We start from the raw sequence: 15,000 nt of genomic DNA, 5'->3' as shown, positions 1-15,000 counted from the left end.
AGACTAAATAGCGAAAAAGTTTCTAACATTCAAAATAAGTGAGGCAAACGAATAGAAATTTGAAAATTGGAAAAGGAAACTGTGAAATGAGTTATATAGGTTAAGACTGATATTTCAAAGAATAAAAAACGAAGCTAAACAAAGGGGCCCCATAAAAACAAGCAGAGGAACAAAAAATGAAAATCCATAAGCAGAGACAGGGCAAGCAACAAGCGCTGGAACAGGAATTAAAGATCAAGTGAAAACATGAGAATAAAGTGATAATTCGCATAGAGTAGCATGTAGAAAAGTCAAGACTATTTTGCAGCATTAGTTATGTTTCATAACATACAACACAAAAGTGAGACAATATAAAATTTGATTGATGCAAGGAAGGAAACCTTGAGATAGTGTTCTCGTGTTCAGAGTACATTCCAATTTAAGAAAACATAAAAATATCCAAAAAACTCTGTCAACGAATGCAGTAAACGGCTTTTACTGAAAATATTACTATATATGTAAGACGTTGAAGAAAAGTGAAAATTCAAGGCTATATCTTACCTGAATTACACCAGAAAAACAAAGTTCAATACCATGATGTATAAAAAAAAAACTTTGAAAGATATACGAAAGATATAGCTTAGGACTTTAGCTTACTCGAGGTGAAAAAGATGGTTTAGCTTGAGCCTGGATAAAGCAAAACAAAAAATGATCTCCACGATGATATTCGTTTTCACAAAAATATAAAAGATAAAAGAGGCAGAGTTAGCTCAAGCAACTCTGAAATAAAGTAAATTTTGACTCACAAGAAAAGAAGAATAAATCAACGCCTGTCCTGACTACAAAGAAACGTAAGCGAAAATTAAATTAAAAGTTCGATATTGTATTTGATTCTTAGAAGGGACTGGAAAAAAGGAAGTAAAGCCTCCTTTGAATACTCCAAAATTGGTTTGTAAAAATGTCAAGATAATCAGAATGGACACAAAATTCTGAAAGAAACTGATATTTCATACGCATGGAAATCTCTTGACTGGTTCGAAATGGTGTGTTGGCATAAGCCTATAAAAATGAAATTCAATTAAAACTCTTTCATTTATTTTCAAAATAGATTTCATGATATAAACAAACTCCGTAATACCCAGAAACTGTAACAGATACTAAGATCACTCATTTTTACACTAAAGCAATTTATTTGCTCGTTAGCGAATCGCAGTCAAACAGAGAGTTTAAAAAGTCCAGAGATTAAACGAGGTAACAGACCGGTTGATTACTTCCAATTTGGAAAACAAAGAGAAAAACAAAATCATACAAATAACCGGACGGAGAACCACCAGGAATTCAGAGTTGAGAACTAGAAGTTATGATCCGGCTGGTTTTTTGTCTCTGTCTCATGGGGATAAAATCCAAGAAATTTTCTCAAAACCCCGAGGCTGAACTCAGGCACGAAAACCTTTGTTAAACACTTGATAATTACTTAAAGTAAAACTAATTTCTTGAGTAGCATATTAGTAAGATTATAAGCATATATAAACTTCTAAATGTAAATACACAAGCATGTTTACATGTAAATGCGGATGTGTACACATGCAAATAAATGTCCATATATATATATATATATATATATATATATATATATATATATATAATATATATATATATATATATATATATTCTTCCCAGCTGGTTCCCATTTTTATATGGAGGTCGCTGTTTCAGATGAGCCGTTTCCATCTATTTCTATCCTGCGCTTCTGCCTTATCAATTCCCTTCTCATGTAAGTCTCCTCTCACACAATCCTTCCATCTCTTTCTTTGTCGCCTCTTCTTCTTCTTCCTTGAACCTCCATCCCCATAGTATGTCTCCCAGCGTGGTCCTCATCTCTCCTCAAACAGGTGTCCATACCATCTCAGCCCCCCCCTCCTGCACTTTCTTTGATACTTCCACCACCTTAGTCGACCCCTTATGTAGTAATTTCTGGTCCTATCCTCTCTTGTCACCCCAGACATCCACCTAAGCATTCTCATTTCTGTCACATCCATTTTCTTCTGCTCTGTTTTTCTCGTGCTTGCTGTTTCCGTACCAGTCAGCATTGCTGTCCTTACCACCATCTTGTGAAATTTTCCTTTTAACCTAAGCGGTACTCTTCTGTCACAAAGAACTCCAGCCGCTCTCCGGTTGTTCCAGCCTGCCTGTACCCGATGTTTTACTTCTTCTTCCATTCTTCCTCCAGCATTAAAAAAAGATCCCTAATACTTGAACTTATCAACGCTCCTTATTTGCTCTCCACCAAGCTGAATACTTTCTCTATCATCCCCCTCAGTGGTGGTACACATATATTCTGTCTTATATCTACTTATTCTCATTCCTCTGTCCTCCAGTACTTGTCTCCATCTTTCCAATTTCATTTCCAGATCTTCCCTGCTCTGTGCGCACAGAACAATATCATCCGCATACGATATGTTCCCTGGTACTGCCTCCCTTACTTCCTCTATTATAACATCCATCACTACGTTAAAGATAAATGGGCTCAGAGCCAACCCCTGGTGTAATCCTACTCTCATCTCAAAACCCTCTGTCTCCCCAACACTGCTCCTCAGTCTGGTAAATACGTTCCGGTACATCTCTTTTATCAATTGCATGTACTTCTCTGGCACCATCTTCTCCCTCAGACTCCTCCATACCTCTTGTCTTGGGACTCGGTCATAAGCCTTTTCAAGGTCAATGAATACCATAAGTAGGTCCCTTTGCCTTTCCCCAAATTTCTCCATTAGTTGCCTCAGAAAAAATATACCATTTGTTGTTCCCCTTCCCTTCACAAATCCCATCTGCTCTTTACCTATTTGTGGTTCTTCTCTCAGTCTAGCATCTATCATCCTTTCCAGTATCTTCAAAGTGTGGGACATCAATTTAATGCCCCTATAATTACCACACTCTTGGACATCGCCTTTCCCTTTAAAAATTGGGATCAATATACTCCCATGCCACTCATTTGGTATCTTTTCGTGTTCAAGGATCTTTATCATAAGATCATACAGCATATCCACTCCTTCATCTCATAATTTTTTCCATGCCTCCACAGAAATCATGTCCGGTCCGGCTGCCTTCCCATTCTTTATCTTCTTATGAGCATTTAGTACCTCTTGCCTAGAAAACCTCATTACCATGCCAATGTTCACTTGCCCATCCTCTCTTATTAGTCTATTATTTTCTTCATTTAACGAATGTTCGAAATATTCTTTCCATCTCTTCACAATGTCTTCCTCCTTTCTAAGTACTACACCATCCTGATATTTTATTTGTTTGATATGTGTAATATCTTTGGTGCTCTTATTTCTAGCCTTTGATAGCTTGATCATCTTCTTTAATCCTTCCTTTGTCCCCAGCTCAGTATACGCATCATCATACGACTTTGCTTTAGCTTGGGCTACCACCTTTTTCACCGCCTTGTTTTTCTCTCTGAACCTATCTCTGTCTTCCACTGACTGACTCTTCCCATCTTTTCTTTGCCTCCTTCTTATCTTTGACTACTTTCTCAATGTCTTCATCCCACCACAAACTCCTTTTCTTCCCATGTGATACCAGATGTCTCTCCAAGCAGCTCCTTTCCATGCCTTCTTATTACTGCTGCATTTCGTGCCCACCATTCTTGAGTATCTTCAATCCCTATATCAAGATCCTCCAAAACCCTCCTCTTAAACTCTCTCTTCTTATCCCCTTCCTTCTCTAATTTGTACCATTTAATTTCCCTTATCCCTTTAGCTTTGGTTTTAATTCTTGACCTCCACCAGCTTTATCCTTTTATACAGGAAGTAGTCTATCTGGGAGCATCTTCCGCCACTCCTATATGTAATTGACACAGGTGATAATTTATGGGAATAAAATATGTTTTTTGAAATACGCGACCTGTCGCACCTATTCTTGACCACCACCAGCTTTATCCTTTTATACAGGAAGTAGTCTATCTGGAAGCATCTTCCGCCACTCCTCTATGTTATTAGGTGTTCCCTTTTCTTCTTAAAGAATGTGTTTACTATTGCCATGTCGAATGACAGCAAAGTCCACTACACTCTCCTTCTGGGTTTCTCTCCCCAATTCCATGGCCCCTATGCACCCGACCAATCGCCTCATTTTCACTTCCGACATGGCCATTCAAATCTGCTTCCACTATCACCCTCTCCTGTTCTTCCAGTTCTTGCATTATTCTTGCATAATGCAAGAACTGGAAGAACATAAGAGGGTGATAGTGGGGGCAGATTTGAATGGCCATGTCAGAAGTGAAAATGAGGCGATTGGTCGGGTGCATAGGGGCCATGGAATTGGGGAGAGAAACCCAGAAGGAGAGTGTAGTGGACTTTGCTGTCATTCGACATGGCAATAGTAAACACATTCTTTAAGAAGAAAAGGGAACACCTAATAACATAGAGGAGTGGCGGAAGATGCTTCCAGATAGACTACTTCCTGTATAAAAGGATAAAGCTGGTGGTGGTCAAGAATAGGTGCGACAGGTCGCGTATTTCAAAAAACATATTTTATTCCCATAAATTATCACCTGTGTCAAATCTGGGTGTGATCGACCTGCAGACAGTCACTGTCTACAAGATACGATTGTGTGCAGAGCTATCTATTTTTGCCTCTAGTGCTTCCCCCTTTTCTGAGAATCACTCAGGTCGAGGTCGACCTGCATGCACCTTTAAGAGGTAGGTGATCGAAAATCAAAGTTATTACATAACAATTTCTTAATGAACAGTGTGCATAGTCATGTGTCTTTGTTGTGTTGTAAAATCTGGATGGATGGTGTACCTACGCTATGCATGACCTTTGGAGTGGCTGAGTGCCATATATCGCTATATGGTCCATTTTCCTTCAAGTGCCAATTTTTTTTTTTTTTTTTGCAAAAAGCAAAGTTTTTAGGTAAACCTCGCATATTGATCAGTATTCAAGTAATAGTGTTTTGTAACATTGGAATATGTCAGAGGATGATGTAACTATCATATGAATGCCTTTGTTCATGGCTGGCATGCCGTATGTGGCCATATGGTCCGGTACCCTTCGAGTGACAATTTCTGTGTTCTTTTGCGAAAAGTAAAATTATTACGTACGCAATTCATGTAGGGCAGTGTGCATAATAGCAAATTGATATAGTTTTGTGATATTGGAAAATGTTTTAAGATGTGTGTATCACGTGCAAGACTCTAGGAGTGCCACTTTGTTTTTTTTGCAAAATGCAAAGTTTTTAGGTAAACCTCGCATATTTAACAGTACTCATGCTAATAGTGTTTTGTAATGTTGGAATATGTCGGAGGATGATGTATCTATCATATGAATGCCTTTGTTCATGGCTGACACGCCTTAATATGGCCATATGATCCATTCCTCTTTGAGTGCCAATTTCTGTTTTTTTTTTTTGGCAAAAAGCAAAGTTAGCACGTACTCAAAAAAGCAAAGTTATTAGGTAAACCTTGCATATTGAACAGTGTTCATGCTAGTACAGTTTTGTTATTATTGGAATATGTGGGAGGATGGGGTGTTGTACCGCTTGCATTCCCGGGCATTGGCTGAGATATCCCTAAGTTGCCATATGGTCCGATTCCGTTCGAGTGCTACATTTTGTGCTTTTTTGCAAAAAATATTTATAATAACTAAATTGATGTAGGACAGTGTTTGTTATATAACTAATTAGTACAGTTTTGTTTTATTATTGGAATATATGGGAGGATGGTGTGTTTTATAGCGTGCATGCCCAAGGCATTGGCTGAGATGCCCTAGTTGCCATATGGTCCGATTCCATTCGAATACTAAATTTTGTTTTTGCAAAAAACAGTTATAATAACTAAATCGATGTAGGACAGTGTTTATTATATAACCAATTAGTATAGTTTTGTTTCATTATTGGAATATGTGGGAGGATGGTGTGCTTATCACGTGCTTGCTCGGGGCATTGGCTGAGATGCCCATATGTGGTCATATGTCGGGCTTTCCTTCACGTGTTCATTTCTAATCTTTTGCTTTTTTTCAGTTATGGCTTCGAAGAGACACAGACCTCTGGGTGAAGATGCTATCAACGCACTTCTATATGAATTAGAAAGTGACGTTATCTGTATCTGTGTGTGTGTGTAAATGTATATATATATATATATATATATATATATATATATATATATATATATATATATACATATATATACGTATATATATATTATATATGTAACAGGATTATATAATTTCCATCCAGGTAAGAGACATTGTATAGCCAAGGATAGGAGACAATTGACATAGGCTAGGCCAACCCAAGCGTGCCATTGTTAGACACTGACCACAAGACCATCCGTCATTGGCGACAAAAATGGGATCAATTATGATGGATACTATTGGGACTGATACAATAACACAGGATTCAATATAATTCTTACTAGATTATACTGCTTCCTTCCAGGTACGAATTATTGTATAGCCCAGGATAGGAGAAGGTCGACGTAGGCTAGACTAACCCACGTGTGCCATTGGTAGACATTGACCATAAGGCCATCCATCATTGGCGACTGGAGGCATATCGACTAAGGTCACAGAAACTAAATTTTGTTTTTGCAAAAAAACAGTTATAATAACTTAATTGATGTAGGACAGTGTTTATTATATAACTAATTAGTATAGTTTTGTTTTATTATTGGAATATGTGGGAGGATGGTGTGTTTATCACGTGCTTGCCCGGGGCATTGGCTGAGATGAACCATATGTGGTCATATGTCGGACTTTCCTTCAAGTCATTTCTAATCTTTTGCTTCTTTTCAGTTATGGCTTCGAAGAGACACAGACCTCTGGGTGAAGATGCTATCAACGCACTTCTCTGTGAATTAGAAAGTGACCGTTATCTGTATCTGTGTGTGTGTGTCTATGTCTATATATATATATATATATATATATATATATATATATATATATATATATATATATATATATATATATATATATATATATATATATATATATATATAATATATATATATATATATATATATATATATATATATATATATATATATATATATATATATATATATATATATATATATATATATATATATATATATATATATATATATATATATATATATATATATATATATATATATATATATGTAAGGCCTCAGGGTTTTTGATTAATAATATGTTGTCTGTGTGTTCTCTGTGACCTATGGAATGTGGAGAACAGTGCAGGAGCAACGACCCGAGAGTAGCTGATGAATGAGTTTCTGGGGATGGCGTGAGACAAAAATGATTAGTTTCGACAAGTCAATGTACTGAGTTTTATTAACTCTTCTCGAGTGCCTTTGTGAAAAACTGGATGCAACTAGTGTTGCGAGGCGCTAACGAACTGTGTGTTCGTATGTGCGTGTGTGCCTCTTCCCTTTAATAGTTTCATACGGAAGTCTATGGGAGGACTTGCACAAAGATTCGTGAGGAAGGCAGAGCCACGATGGTGGTGCTAATGTTTTTTTGGGAATAGTGAGTGAGATATTCCGGCTGCATGGGTGAGTTGAATTACTTTAGCCAAGTTGAATTACTTTAGCCAAAGGGATGGCTTGTTTGATATCTTGTAAGATGTTCCATTTTATTAACTTTGTCTTTAAACTTATGTTTGCTAACGAGTGTGTTTCTCGTGTCTTTGAAACAGACGGTTCTGGAATGGAGGGACAAAGAGTTCCCAGATGGGTGTAGACTTTTTGGTGACTAATGATTACTATCAGACATTGTACTATTCGGGGTTTTTTGAGTTAGTCTGTAAGACTGGATTACTTGATTGATTGATTTATTTATTCAATGTTAATAAACGTTAATGTTATGATGCGACTCTCTCATTTTCATTACCTGTTAGAATGGAGAGAAAGAGGTGGAGAGAGAGAGAGGTGTCGGTGCTAGAGAGAGAGAGAGAGATTCCTTGGAGGGAGAGAGATGAGAGAGTGAGGGATTACCGAGAGAGAGAGAGTGAGGATTACCGAGAGAGAGAGAGAGAGAGGCTATGTGTAATACTGTGTGTTGGTTTGCCTTCCGCTCGTGTCACACGCTTACCTGATGAATAATGGGGGGGGGGGGAATCCCCCCATTACAGTGGTGGCAGGCGGTGAAAAAAGGGTATGAAAGTTTTTGTTTCTTTTTTATGCCTAGGAACGCCAATGTAGAGATATGGGTGACCAGTTAGGGGTTTTGGCTTAGCGATAGTTTTCGAACGACAAAGCTTTTGTGGGATTGTGGAAAATCGTTAAACTGTTAGTTTTCAGTTACTTAGTGAGAAAAAATGAGAAAATATCTATCTGTTAACTGTGCTAAAGGGAGGGAAGGATTTTATTGGACTCAGTATTTTTCCCAGGGATTCAGCCTAGAAGCAGTGGGCGCACCCAGTATGACTTTTTCTTGTGCAATGACGAGTGTATTCCGAGATGGCCGTGCGGGTGTTGTTGTTAGTGCCTGTATCACTGCCACGTTTTACGAGAATTTAAGAGTTCTTTTTGTTCCCATTATGGAGTGGTGAGTGTTAAAAACTATTGTTTATCAAAGGGAGAGGGTTGTTTTAAATATTTCAGAGAAATGGGGTTGGTTCAAGAGGTCAAAACATTTTTTCTTTGCCCATAGTAGCAGAAGTGACGTGTTTTCTTTATTCACGCCTGTTTATGATAGACGTATTCGTCTTTGTTTTAAACACATAAGAGTGTATAGAGATGTGTTTTTTGCATGTGAACTGTGCTTAGATAAGCATATTTGGCTTGGAGACAAGAGCGGCCACAATTTTACGGGCTCAGCACTTTCTGCTTACCGCGCAGAGAGGCGCGTTGCATTGTGGGTACTGCATACCTCGAGGGAGGGCATTGCGAGATGGGCACTAGTGTATACCTTGGGAGGGGGTCCTCAGACACTGTTTAAGGGGAGATGGGGGACTACTGGCATGCCTCGGGCTTTTCTGCCGCTTGACTGAGGGGTTGTTCTAACGGGGGGAGAAATTTTTTTCTCAGTGTGGGTGAACTCCCCCCTTTTTTTTTTTTTTTTTTTTCTTTGTGTTGGGGTATGGATTTGCCCTTGACATTGGATGCTAAGACATCAGCTGATTGATTAGTTGATGAAGTGAAATGCCCGTAGAGTCTTTTTTTTTTTAGAAAAGATTTTTTTTTTCTCTCTTGGAGGAAGAGAAAAGGAAATAAAAAGAGATTTTTCTTTTCCGTGAATGCGGGGAAAAGTAGTTAACATGCACGGGATGTGTTATATGTTTTCTTTGTGCCTTGAAAGACACAAATATACGGGAGATACAGAGATTATTATTATTTTTTTTTTATTGTGTTGGAGAGATTACTTTGAAAATGGTGCCAAATGGTGTTGCCCAGTGCCGTGAATGGTGTATGCTGGAGAAATTGTATGTCGTAGGATTCAGCAATACTAGTGTATGCTATTTGAATTCACCCTTACTTGAGATCTTTGCAAGAGAATTGTTGCTATGGAGTTATTATTAATAATTATTATACTTGAGATGTGTTACGGGAGGGTTGCTTAAGTATAATTATCATTACGGGAGAATTGTTTTACGAGAGATTTGAGATATTTCATGGGAGATTAGTTGATAATTATTACAGATAATTATTCAAGGAGAATTATTACAATGAATTAATGGGAGAAGTCTTGTGTTAATTAATTGTTGAGTTTTTGCAACTTTGGAGAATATTTCAGTCATTCATACGGGGATGAGGTTTTGCTGAATCTTGATGAAATCTGACTGAATCTTGGTGAGTTGTGTTTTAATCTTGCTGAACTTTTGCTGATTTTTTGCTGAATTCCTTGGAGAATGGACAAGCATTGACATTGGTGATATTTTTTTTTTGTACTGATATTGATGATTTTGATGATAGCAAATTTGGTGATTTTGTGATAATGATATTTCTGATACTGATTTTTTTTATACTAATACGTGGGCGTTTTAATGCTGTCAAGGGAGGTGAAATTCCTTTTTTGAATATGGGAGGAACTAACAACACATTATTTTTTTTTGTTTTCCTCTTTTTTTTTATGAGTTCAGCAGATAATTGCTTGACATCTAGTGAGTCACGGGCGATAGTTAACAAGGCCGTTGATTTTTCTTTTCTCCTTTTTTGGAAATTAGCCATCGCTGACACAAGTTTTCTTTACCAAGGGTGAATTTGAATTTGTTTTTTCTCTCCAGTTAGTGTGAATATTATCTCAGTTCGTGACTTAGAGTCATTGTTCGGGAACGTGTTTGTGTTTCAGCTATTTGATGCTATAGAGAAATACACGGGAGAATTTTCTTGCATGTTTTGAATGCATACGTAATGGCACTACATTTTTTCTCTGGAGTATTTGTGGTTCCAGAAAATTGTGAGTTTTTTGCACAATACCTTTGTTGTATTTGTGACAACTTTGTGAGAGATAGGAAACTTGGTTAAGTTTTCTAGTGACTTATGTCGTAGTGCATATGGAGAAGTCTTTGCTAAGACACTTTGTATTTGGAGTTCTGTTATAATGAGTTGTGGCACATTAGTGATTTTTTCTAGAATTTTCTAGACAGTTTTTATTTGCCGAGTTTTTACCCTTTTTTAGCAATTATGCTAAATGGAGAGAGTTTTATAGTTTTGACTATAACATTGAGTTATTCTCTGGAGAATTGGAGTTATAATTGAGTTATAATTGGAGGTATATGTTATTTTGGAGTTATAATTTGAGATATAATATATTGAAGATATATTTTTTGGCCATTTTTGATATTTGCCAATGTGATGAGAGCTATGTTTAGTTCAATTATTTTGCAGCCATCTTTGTTGCAAATGGAGACACATTTTTTTTTAGATTATGGGGCAATATTTGTGAGTGTGTGAGTTAGATGCCTTGAGTGCACATTTTTTTGGAGATATATTTTTTGGAGCCTTGTTTTGTTTCACATGGAGTATTAGGGAAATAGAGGTAAATATTTTGTATTTGCCAAAATAGAGGTGATTATTCTCTATTCCTGGAGTGGTTTTTTTTATTGACATGTGGCTATTGGAGAAATAAGAGAGAAATTTAAAGGGGTTGGTATTAACAAAATGGAGGAAAATATTTTTTATAACCGGAGGTGGGGTTATTATTAATATGGTGTCTCATAATGGAGTTGGAATTAATCTTTGGCGGGTGACCCTTTTTTCTTTTTTTTGTGGTTATGGGAGTTTTTTTCGAGTCAAGAGGAGATTTCTGTGGTTCTTTCTCTTTGGTTTCGTGACTATTTAGAGAGAAGTGGCATTACTGCATTACGAGTCATTTGGAGATGTGTGCATTTTAAATGTTCACAAGTGTGTTATTCTTAGAGGCACATAATGGGGCAAAGTCATGTTGAGAGAATAAGTCTTTGAGACAAATTTTTGAGAACATTAGTCATATCCTGGAGTTAATTCTGTGAAATGTGTCAGTTAGACCTTTTTTCTAGAGAATCATGAGTTTCCAAACTTGTGTGTCTGACTAGACAATTTTTATGCTACTGTCTGAGCATACGTCCGCAGGCGATTTTTCTGCTGACAAGCGATGTGATGAGCGCTGTGCTGTTTCTTTTCCTCTGATGATGATAGATCAGAATTTTTGCAATATCTGGAAATGTTGACAATAGCATTTCACGAAAGCGCATGGGTAAGAGTTTGCTTTCTGGCAAATTCCATAACTTTACATGGAGCATTTCTTGGGAGTTATGGTATATCATACATGCATTATGTATTTTGTGATTGGAGAAACGTACTTGTGATTATCTTTTTATTATTTTTCTTCCTTTTCTTACGAGAGATGTAGTTGGGGGATTGAGTTTTAAGTAGCATTTCTTTTTTGGACGGGAGATGTAATTTTTCGAGGGCTGTTACTTACGTAAAAGGGAGTTTGACATTAAGTCTCATTGTGATTAATTATTGAGCAGTAAAGGGGTTTTTGCTGTTAAAAGTTGGAGATTTTTACTGATTTTGTGGGTTGTTCAGATATCAGAGCTTGAGAGAACATTTTGGGGTCTGGGTGTGTTACGTGATTCTTTTTTTTCCTTGGGCTCATTACGATTTTTTCTTTTTTTTTTCTTGTGAGCACATTCGAGTTTGAAATGTGAGTACAGAATTCCATGGAGTTGCTGTGATTTCTGAGTTGTGTGTGTGCTGATGTGTGAGTTTGGAGAATTGGGTTGGAGAACTTGATGTTTTTTTTTTCCTTTGGGAGTTGTGATAATGACTTATGATTTAGTGGTCATATTAAAGGGAGTTAATTGGGAGACGTTCAGTTAGTATTTCTGACTTTTTGAGATCATTGTTTGATAGAAGTAGTATGTCTGGGTTAATTTTCTTGGACTGACCAAAGACTTGACTGACATACTAACACACACCAAAAAGTCGTTTCCTGACGCCAGCAAGACGTCCACCAGCCGTGTGCAGAGAGTGTCGCTGTTATTTTACCTTAGGGTGATTACAAGAATTTCCATGATGGTGATTACAAGAATTTCCACGTGGGTGATCAAGAAAATTCTACAGCGTGTTTTTTTGGGGATCTGCAGAAGCCGTGAGAAGTCTTCTACAATGAGGGAGGCATTCAGTCTTCCTACAGTTTCCTACAGTCTACTGTCTGTGCAGCTAGTTGCAGACAAGCAAAGAGGGATATTCAAGAAAAAATGAGAGAAAAGTTCTAAAGCTATTTGGAGATAAAGCGTGATAAGACTTTATTTTATAATGCCAGAGACGTGCAGTTTTTACTTGTATTTTATTTTAAGCCGGCCAGTGTGTTTTGTATTATATAAGCAATTTTGCTAGGCGGGGGCTAGCATTAGGTGGCCGAGCTATGTAAGGCCTAGGGTTATTGATTAATAATATGTTGTCTGTGTGTTCTCTGTGACCTATGGAATGTGGAGAACAGTGCAGGAGCAACGACCCGAGAGTAGCTGATGAATGAGTTTCTGGGGATGGCGTGAGATAAAAATGATTAGTTCGACAAGTCAATGTACTGAGTTTATTAACTCTTCTCGAAGTGCCTTTGTGAAACTGGATGCAACTAGTGTTGCGAGGCGCTAACGAACTGTGTGTTCGTATGTGTGTGTGTGCCTCTTCCCTTTAATAGTTTCATACGGAAGTCTATGGGAGGACTTGCACAAAGATTCGTGGGAGGAAGGCAGAGCCACGATGGCGGTGCCTAAGTGTTTTTTGGAATAGTGAGTGAGATATTCCGGCTGCATGGGTGAGTTGAATTACTTTAGCCAAGTTGAATTACTTTAGCCAAAGGGATGGCTTGTTTGATATCTTGTAAGATGTTCCATTTTATTAACTTTGTCTTTAAACTTATGTTTGCTAACGAGTGTGTTTCTCATGTCTTTGAAACAGACGGTTCTGGAATGGAGGGACAAAGAGTTCCCAGATGGGTGTAGACTTTTTGGTGACTAATGATTACTATCAGACATTGTACTATTCAGGGTTTTTTGAGTTAGTCTGTAAGACTGGATTACTTGACTGATTGATTTATTTATTCATTGTTAATAAACGTTAATGTTATGATGCGACTCTCATTTTCATTACCTGTTAGAATGGAGAGAAAGAGGTGGAGAGAGAGAGAGAGGTGTCGGTGCTAGAGTGAGAGAGAGAGATTCCTTGGAGGGAGAGAGAGAGAGAGAGGGATTGCCGAGAGAGAGAGAGAGAGAGGCTATGTGTAATACTGTGTGTTGGTTTGCCTTCCGCTCGTGTCACACGCTTACCTGATGAATAATGGGGGGGGGGGGGGGGGGGAAAATCCCCCCATTACATATACATATATATACATACATCAGGAAAATCGTTGATAAAACATTCAGGAGTCCCAGGAAGACAGCAGTCTAAGAAGCATGCTTTATTTATTTGAGAAACGTTTCATGTTGCTTCAACACATCATCAGTCTGCAATAATTAAAATTTTTCTTTGATAAATTACAAGTTAAAAGTACAAATTATTACCAATAAAAATTCAGCTAAAAATCATTTAAAACTTTAAAACAAAAACAAAACATGAGCGAGAAAGGCTACCTATTCAAGGAAAGGAAAAGAGCCAAGTGACCGCAACAGTTCATACATGCCCAGACAACACTTAAGCCAGAGAGAGAGGAGACGAAGAAACATTTGAGTTTAAGCCTGGAGAGAGGTGCTTGATAAATAAAGACTCAAGGGTCGTTAAGTAGGCTGTTTGTTTAGTAGTGCCTATAATTGAAAAATGCTTTTTTTTCCACAATAATTTTGCATTTGGATGCATGAGTCCTTATATTTGAAAATTCGGGATTGGATATTCTTGACCCCGTTCTATAACTAAGACCTAGATGGCTATAATAACGAACCTTCAACAGCCTTCGAGAGGATCCAACGTAACTACCAAGGCATCTTGGGCATTGAAATTTATATATTATGTTGGATCTCATGAAATCCTGAAGCTTGTCCTTATAACTAACGAAACCTCCAATTTTCTTAGGGTTCATAGGAATGAGGTTTAATTTCAAGAAACCTATTTCGTTTTCAATAATTTGTTTAACCTTGGAACGTAAATTGTCGGAGTGAATAAAGGGAATTGGTGCATAAAAAGTAAATTTTGGAACATTAAAGTTCAATGTAGGTTTGGAAACAAAACTTGCTAATATTTTGTTGATAATACTAAAAACGAAATTTCTTGGGAATGAGTTTTTAGTGAAATACTCAAGTAAATATTCAATTTCATTATGAAAAGAGGTATATCTAAGTGCTCTAAAAACAAGAATGGTGATTGCATTTATCTTAAAAGAATGGAAACATGAACTAAAAAAATTGGTGCCTAAACCTGTAAAGGTATTTTTTCTGAAAACAGAAGTGCTAAAACCATGGTTATGTCTGATAACCTTAACATCTAAAATTGCAAGTGTGTTGTCCTTCGCTTGTTCTAAAGTAAACTTCATGTTAGGATGTATGTTATTAACATATTCCAAAAATAATTGACATTGCCAGGATGTTTGAATAAGGTAAATGTAGCATCAACATATCTTCTTGTA

Source organism: Macrobrachium nipponense, chromosome 39 (genome assembly GCF_015104395.2).
Source record: "Macrobrachium nipponense isolate FS-2020 chromosome 39, ASM1510439v2, whole genome shotgun sequence".
Taxonomy (NCBI): Eukaryota; Metazoa; Arthropoda; class Malacostraca; order Decapoda; family Palaemonidae; genus Macrobrachium; species Macrobrachium nipponense.
This window is presented reverse-complemented; position numbering follows the sequence as displayed.